The 9,178-nt window shown below is 35.4% G+C and overlaps 1 pseudogene; it reads left to right on the top strand.

Moving 5' to 3' along the window:
- The first annotated feature begins 2,038 nt into the window (after positions 1-2,038).
- Positions 2,039-2,156, top strand: LOC118541960 (U2 spliceosomal RNA; annotated as a pseudogene).
- The last annotated feature ends 7,022 nt before the right edge of the window (positions 2,157-9,178 follow it).

The raw sequence follows: 9,178 nt of genomic DNA, 5'->3' as shown, positions 1-9,178 counted from the left end.
AAGTTTTTTTTTTTTTAGATTTTATTTATTTGAGAGAGAGAGACAGAGATAGTGAGAGAGAGAACACAAGTGGGGAGGAGAGGGAGAAGCAGGCTCCCCACAGCAGGGAGCCCGATGCAGGGCTCGATCCCAGGACTATGGGACCATGACCTGAGCCGAAGGCAGACGCTCAACCGACTGAGCCACCCAGGCGCCCTCACCATCAAGTTTTAAAATGTACTTTCCCCTCGATCCACTGTTAGGAACTTAGACTTGTAGAAGTATGCCAAAATAAATATACAAGGATGTCCACTGCAGCATTGTTTATAGTAGCCCCCAATTAGAACTAACCAAAGTCTTTATCAACAGGGAGACCAATTAAAAAATATGATAGGGACGCCTGGATGCCTCAGTCGTTAGGCGTCTGCCTTTGGCTCAGGTCATGATCACAGAGTCCTGGGATCAAGTTCAGCATTGGGCTCCCTGCTGAGGAGCTTCTCCCTTTGCCTGCCGCTCCCCCTCCTTGTGCTCTCTCTCTCTCTCTCTGGCAAATAAAATAAATAATCAAATCTTAAAAAAAAAAAAAAAGATTCCCTCTGCCCCTCCCCACCCCATGTGCATGTGCTCTCTCTCTCTCTCTCTAAAAAAAAAAAAATTATGATAGAGGGCTCTATGGGTTAACTAGAAAGATCTTTAAGGAATAATGAGTGAAAAAAGTGAAGCTTAGAACAGTATGTAAAATACGGTCACTTTGGGGTTTAAAATAAAATGAATGCATGAAATATAAATAGAGATACTCAGGTATGCACATAGTCTTTGTTTTCTTTTTTTTCTCAAAGCAATCATTACAACTTAAGTGGTTTCCTTTGGAGAGAGACTGAAAGTAGAAGAGAAGGAAACATTTACTTCTCATTTTATACCTTTCTGTAATTCAGAGTTTTAAAACTTAAAACAAGTTTTAATATCATTTGTATTGTCAATAGCCTGTGATGCTGCCTTTCTGTGACCATGAGGTAATCTAGTTGGAGTGTGGCAATCAGAAAGATAGAGACCAGGAAGCTCAGTTTCTTTGCTGAGTAGCTGAATTAAGCAACCTTAGTGCTATCCATTTTAGGACATAATATGATGTAGGATAAAAGATTTTCCTTACTATTAAAGTCAGTTGAGCCGGGATTTTATGTTACTTACAGTCAAAGTGACCTAAACTGATGCAAAAGCTGTGGAGATATAAAAGGCATGTTCTGGGCTCTACAAAGCATGAATTGGGATGCAAAGTCAGATCATACTCTGCTACAAACTACAGCTTCAAAATAAGATACAAATGACTGTTAAACATATGAAAAACTCAACCTCACACTTAAAGAGAAGTGCACTTTAAAACTACAGTGAGATGCCATTTTTCATCTCCATATTGACAAAGATCAAAAAGCTTGATCACATCCATATTGTCAAGGGGAAATCAGCACACCCATTTGTTGCTGATGGGATTATAAATGGTATAAAGCTATGAAAGGCAATTTGATAATAACTTTCAAAACTAAAAAACAGTTCGTTTTAGTTTACTAGTTTGGTTACTAGTTACATCATTATTTGTAAATGCAAATTGGCTAAAAACTACCCAATTGCCCATCATAACAGGAACAATTAATAAATCGCATTACATTGATACTGAATTCTATAAAGTCATTAAACACAATGAAACAATTGTATAGGTACTGATATGAAAATACATCAAATAAATATTAAGTGAGAAAAACAATATGCAGAATAGTACAGAATGGTGTGTGTGTGTGTGTGTGTGTGTGTGTGTGTGTGTGTGTGTTGGGGGGTTATTCTAAAATGTATAAACCATAACTGGAATGATAAACAAGAAACTGATAACATCAGTTGCCTTAAGAAGGGGAGTTAGGTGGATGCAAGGCAGAGGAGGAAGAAAGATGGACTTTCACTATCTACGTCTTTGTACCTTCTGAATTTTGTGCCATGCACTTATATTAGCTATTCAAAATGATTCATTAATAGAAGGAGGAGATAATCACAATAATAAAAGAATAACTAGATAGCTTTTCAGCCTTTTGGCCAAAATCAAAATCAAGTATAGTATCTGTTCTTATCAGTTACTATCTGATATGTTTTCTATCTAATAGTAAAAGGATAACTCAAATTGAAGAATATCACAAGATGTTAAACCAGAAAAATTTATTATTTCTATAAATGCAAAAGTGTATTTAATTTTCAATATTCATTTAAAAATGTTAATAGAGATGGAGTGAGTCTTTATGTGCCTAACATGGAAAAAAAAAAGAAAATCAGGCAAATACAAAAATGTGTAGAGAAGAAGTTGAGATGTATTTTCACTGCCGTTCTACAACTGCATCGCCATTAATATTCTAATTTGATTTATTTTAAGAATACACTTACACACAAATGTGGAATGTACATATTTATTTACACAAAATTCAATTATGCAATTGGTTTGTATTCTGATTTGTCCCTTTGTCCCACTTAATATACTTTGAACATTTTTAATGTCATTAAAGAACTTTTAAAAATAATTTTAATGGAGAGATGATTCAATTAATGGATGTAGTATCATTTATTTAACTATTAATCATTAATGATAATTAGAATGCTTACTATTATCACAGAAGCACTACAATGACAATTCTTCCCATCTCCTTAGGATGAGTTCTGGCAACAACTATTATTGGAAAAAGAAAATGAAAAGAATGAAAGCTCTGTTTTTCCAAATTGCTTTGCCAAAAGGTTCTGTCAATTTTTACTTCTGTAAGTACTTTATGAGAATCCTTGTCCCACCAAACAATCTCTGTTTTTGGAATTTTTTTTTATATTTGCCAATGTTAATGAAGGATAATGACATCTTTTAAAATTTTGCATTACCTAATTATTGGTAATGTAAAACGTTTATATATGTGTTTGCTGTCCATTTGTATTTCTTCCTTTCTAAAATACCTAAATGATTTGGGCCATCTTTTCTGTTGCAGAGTTAGTGACTTACTTATTTGACTTGAAAGTCATTTTTGTGTAATACTACTTGTTGCAAACATCGTTATCTTGCTTTGCCACTTGCCTTATGCATTTGGTAATGAGATTACTGACATGTAACATTTAACATATTGATTTACATCTATACACCTTTCCCTCCAGGAATTTTACAGTGATTCTGTGCACCTAGAAATTCATCTCCCTTTCCTAAATACTCTGTTATTTCCACTAGATCTTTGAATGATTTTAAGTTTTACATATATTTTAGCATATTTATTTATTATTTCTACCTGGGATATATAATAAAATCTAGCTTTTCTTTCCTAACAAATTAGCCTAATACTTCTAAAATCATTTAGAGAGTAACCATTTATTTCTCTACTGATTTGTCATGTAACATTTTTTATGATAGCAAAGTATTGTATGTGCTGGAATCTATTTCTGATTTATCAATCCTCTATTGAGCCTCCTCATAATTCTTCAAACATGACCATACTATTTAGAATTTTGTTAGTAAATTTTTAAAAGTTTTCAATCATTAATATTCTTTCTAAAGTTATTTGTGTTCATTGGCTCCCATTTATTCTTATACATGATCTTTGTCTATTTCCAAATAAATCCTGCTTGTGTTTTGATTGGAATTGTGCTAAAACAAAAATGTACTTTGGAAAAAAAATACTCTTCCTTACAAAATCCAATCTTTCCAGGTGCCTGGGTGGATCAGTTGGTTAAGCGTCTGACTCTTGATTTTGACTCAGGTCATGATTGTAGGGTTGTGGGATCAAGCCCGGTGGATGGCATGGTGGGCTCAGAGCTCAGTGGGGAGTCTGCTTGAGGATTCTCTTCTCCTCTCCCTTTGTCCCTCCCCCTGCTCTCTCCCTCTTGTTCTCTCAAATAAATAAATAAATCTTAAAAAAAAGAAACCCCCAAAAACAAAATCCAGTCTTTCCATCAAACAACATGGTGTGTCTCATCTCTGTATATAGCCATTTTTTTAATGTCACTCAATATTGGGCTTTTAAAAATATTTTTATGAGGATTTTTTTGTGTGTTTAGAAATTCTGTAATATTATTTACTTAAACTTTGTGATAATTCTATCAGGTAGATATTATTATTCTCATTATGTGGTAAGAAAATTGGGATTTAGAGAGCTTAAGTAACTTACTCAACATCCCATGCTAGTGATGGCAGAGGTCAGTTCTATCTCACCCCAAGGCCATAGGCTCACCTATCATGCCTGTTGCCTTCCAATTATTGTAGGTAATAACTCATGAAGGAATTTTGATCCCCCAAATATTACTCAATACAATATAATGCCGATTGCATTAGTAAACGTAAAAATTTAACGGTCTCTTCCCACTTGCCTTTTTGTATAAAAACTAAATAGATTTCTGAAAGATAGCTATCATATGACTAATTATTTTGTTGGTTAATAATTTTAATTAGCTTTTTTACTTAGACCAGGAATATTCAACTTGCACTTATTGCAAGATTCCATAAATAAGACCCAAAGGAAAAAAAGGGGAATAGACATGCATTTTTAATCCCTATAAGTTTCAAAGGCATTCAAGTATAGACTCTTCATTTCTCTTGTCACTTCTCATACCCGAGGACACAAAAGACCACGGAGGGTTAGCATTTGGCAAAAGCTTGGCAAAACTCCACAATAGCTAGGTAACCACCGTAGTCTCGGAAGGTGACTCTTTTCCTGAACATATTATTTACTGGTGTACAGGTGTTTTTCAGCCATATACTTATTTCCGTCAGGGCTTTAATTTTAATTTGGATAGTTCTGCCCTTCAGACTTCTCTGGTGTCCAAATATGCATCATTTATTAATATGCCCTTAAATTCATAGATAATCTCTGACTACCATTCTTCAGGATAAAATTAAGTGCAGTTCAAGATAAAACAACCCCAGTGACACTTAATGTCAAGCTTGCTCTTTTATTAATATGTATACTACACCAGGAAATTAACTTTGTCCAGGTTAAGTTTTGCAACTTGAATATGAGGTACATTCTTTTATTACTAAATGAAAAAAATGCACCTAGAAGCAATGCATTGATTCAAACCTGCATTGCCTTTTGCATCATTATTATTCTATTCTTCAACTTCTCCACTGGCCAAGCAACTATAGATATTCTAGAATTTTACTTTGTGTAACTGAAATCCCAGTGATAAGAGACTTGCTCCTGAGTCTTTGTATATATTTCTGAAGGGGTTTCTATTCTTTATATTTGAATCGTGACACTGAGCTGTGTTTTTCACTTTCGGTCACAGAGGAAAAGTGGTATCTATGGCAACCGAAAGTTGAAGTGTGGCTCCTGACAGGGTTTTCATGTGACAGAAATGACAGCCATCTTTGTTAAGTAATACTATGTTAAGATGCTATCTTTTGTGTCAACTTTACTGTGATATCCAAAATTGGGGAATTACAACTTTAAAGAAAAAGACAGCTCAGCAATTAAAGGGTATATTATAGTGTCTTTAGACGCGGTTCTTGTGACCTGCCTTTCGGTTCAGTGTTTGATTTATAAAGCAGCGTGGACTAGTGTTCCAAAATCATGATTAGTTAATTAAAAGATGTCAACGTTGAGCCTGGACCAAACATGTTTCTTATAAAAGTGACTGAAATTGCACGTGTGGGTAATTTTGACTTCTTTCTTATCCAATGTATTATAAAAATGAACATTTCCAGTTATTCAGAAGTTGTGGTTAGCAAAATTTAATTACTATTATTTAAGATGGCTTCTTTTTTTCTTCTCCTTTTATTTTTTAAAAAAGAATGCCCACTGTCTTCCTCAACCTCCCAACATAAGACACAGAAACAAACACAGATAGATAGATACACACACCAGGCTTTTTTTAAAGTTTAGATTGAGTTTGTTTGTTTTTTTAATTGTGGTAAAATATACGTAATATAACATGTGCAATTTTTAAGTGTTCTGTTTGGTGGCATTAAGTACATCCAGACTGTTGTACCACCATCAGCACTATCCATTCACAGAAATCCTTTCACCTTGCAAAACTGAAACTCTGTACCTCTTAAACAATAATTCCCCTTACCCTCTCCCCACTGCCCCAGGAAAGCACCATTCTGCTTTCTGTGTCTATAATTTTGATTATGCTAGGTACCGCATGTAAGTGGAATCACACAGTAGTTATATTTTTGTGTCTTATTTTATTTAGCATAATGTCCTCAAGTTTCACCTATTTTGTAGCATGTGTCAGAATTACCTTCCCTTTTTAAGGCTGAATAATATTACATTGTATATATGTACCACATTTTGTTTATCCATTCTTCCACTGATGGACACTTAGATCTCTTTCACCTTTTGGCTATTGTGAGAAATGCTGCTATGAACATGGGTGTATAAATATCTCTTCAAGTCCCTACTTTCAGTTCTTTGGGGGTATATAGCCAGAAATGGAATTGCTACATCTTATAATAACTCTATTTTAAATTTTTTCAGGAGGAGCCATGCAGTTTTCTGTAGTGACTATATCATTTTACATCCCCAGCAACAGTATACAAGTGTCCAATTTATCGACATCCTTACTAACTTTAAACAGTATCTCAGTATTTGAGGATAATGTAATAAAAGAATCTGTGACCTCTGGTATCAATGTGCCTCGGTTCAAATTCCAGATCTTGAGTTTACTATATGATAATAGGCAGCATTTAACTTCCTTGAACTTTAGTTTTACTATCTGTAATAAGGATAATAATAGTACATACTATGGGATATGTTTTTGTGACACAAGTGGGATATTGCATGTGAATACTTCACCCCAAGACTCATTTATTTAGCCTTTACTAAGCTTCAATTATATAAGTGAAGAATAATAAAGTTTCTTAGTACAGAATGCTGTAACAGACCATAGACTGGGTAGCTTCAACAGCAAACATTTCTCAAAGTTCTGGAGTCTGGAGGCCCAAGATGAAGAGGCTAGCATGGTTGGGTTATTGGTAAAGGCTCTCTTTCTGGCTTATGGATGGCTGTCATCTCATTGCATCCTCGCACGGTTGAGACAGAGAGGGAGAGAGACAGAGAGAAGGAGAGAGAGAGGAGGGAGGGACGGGGGGGGAAGACTGGTTCTTTTCCTCTTCTTCTCCACCTTGGGGGCTCCACTCTCATGAGCTAATTACTTCCCAAAGCTCCCACCTCTAAATTCCATCACATAAGGGCTTCATCATATGAATTTTGAGGGGGCATAAATATTCAATTCATAACACAAGGAAACTAATGTTACGAAGATCTCAGTCTCATGTAACAGGAAACCAAAGAGAATAATTAACATTTCATTTTATTCATCCAAAGCCTTTTCTTTTTCAAAGCCCTCACTTTGGCTTCCCCACCATGAGGATTCAATAGTCATCTGCCTTTTATTTATGAATTTCTTTCCCATTGTCCATTTTATTCCTTATATTCAAATCAGTTCATCAAATATTTTTATTAATTACATTTTTATGTGTGTATCATTTTTTACTATATTATTAGATTCTCAAGGGCAGAAATCATTCCATATATTTTTTCTTCCCTGATTCCTTTTTTAAAAAGATTTATTTATTTATTTTAGAAAGAGAGAGAGAGCAAGAGATAAGAGTGGGAGGTGGGGGGCAGATGCAGAAAGAGTCAAGCAGACTCTATGCTGAGTGTGGAGCCCAACCCAGGGCTCCATCTCATGACCCTGAGATCTCGTCCTGAGCCAAAATTAAGAGTTGGACACTTAACCAACAGCACCATCCAGGATCCCCTCTTCCCTGATTCTTTAACTCTGTATGTAACATTGTTAACTGATCAATGTGTGTATCAGTTTGCTAGTAATAATATTTGACTAGTCCTAACAAAACCCTGCTGTTTTTATAACATTTGCATGTAGTTTTAAAAAGGCTAATCAAGGGTGGCCTGGGTGGCTCAGTCATTAAGCGTCTGCCTTCGGCTCAGGTCATGATACCAGGGTCCTGGGATCGAGCCCCGCATCGGGCTCCCTGCTCGGCAGGAAGCCTGCTTCTCCCTCTCCCACTCCCCCTGCTTGTGTTCCCTCTCTCGCTGTGTCTCTCTCTGTCAAATAAATAAATAAAATCTTTTTTTTTAAAAAAAGGCTAATCAATAGGCTGAATGTTTATATTCAGAAAGAGGAATTTTACTAATTAACCTATGTCATTTCCCATCTTGAAATTAGGAAACACAAGTGTTATTAATTCACTGATACTTAAAATTCTCATACCTACAGAGGCCAGGTTAGCTTAGTCATTTGCATAGGTAAGAGACAAAAAGTTTGCTTTCCTGAGATTTAGTTCAAGGTTCTAGTCATACTATGTTGATCCCCATATTGAAGCTGTGCTCATTTTGCAATTTTCTAACTTTTTTAGATGCATCTGTTGCTGATATGGTGTTTCTCAAGGCTTACTTTGTTGTGTATTGACATATACATATTTAGCTCTCTATTACGTTTCAGGCATATAACACTGAATGGGTTCTAAATTTGAGTGACCCTGGATTGGAATAATGAAATACCAACTCTAAAAATTTCTAGCTACATTATATGTGAAAAATATACAAACGTTGAGGTGCCTGGGTGGCTCAGTTGGTTAAGCATCTGCCTTCAGCTCAGGTCATGATCCCAGGGTGCTGGGATGGAGCCCCGTGTCAGGCTCCCTGCTCAGTGGGAAGTTTGCTTCTCCCTCTGACGTTCCCCACTCTTGTGCTCTCTCTCTCTCAAATAAACAAATAAAATCTTTAAAAATTATGTACAAAACTTTGATAAATTTTATTGTAATTACATGAAAAATGAGAATAATCCTAGCCATCGAATTGTAAAGATTTGAAAGGATAGCATATACAAAATACTCATGAAAACGCCTACTGTACAACAAGTTCAAAATAAGTGTTAGTTATTACAACTGTAATTACAAATGCTTTGATATAATATGTTTCTCTAAATCTAGGCTTCTATCTCTTATAGGTTGAATCGTAGTAGTATTTTGAGGGCTGTGATCCTCTAAGTGAACATAAATAATTTTACCGAGAAAATCAGTGCCTCTAGTTTTGTTACCGCACAACCACCACTACTAAGCTATTACTCCTACCACTGCTTGGTTTTTCCATGGTGAGGGCAGCTAACTGTCCGTGCAAAGGCAGAGACAATGTTTAGGAGAGAAGCTAGTAAAAAGCTAGCATGGGAA

The sequence above is a fragment of the Halichoerus grypus genome, chromosome 2 (genome assembly GCF_964656455.1).
Source record: "Halichoerus grypus chromosome 2, mHalGry1.hap1.1, whole genome shotgun sequence".
In the NCBI taxonomy this organism is placed as follows: domain Eukaryota; kingdom Metazoa; phylum Chordata; class Mammalia; order Carnivora; family Phocidae; genus Halichoerus; species Halichoerus grypus.
This window is presented reverse-complemented; position numbering and strand designations above follow the sequence as displayed.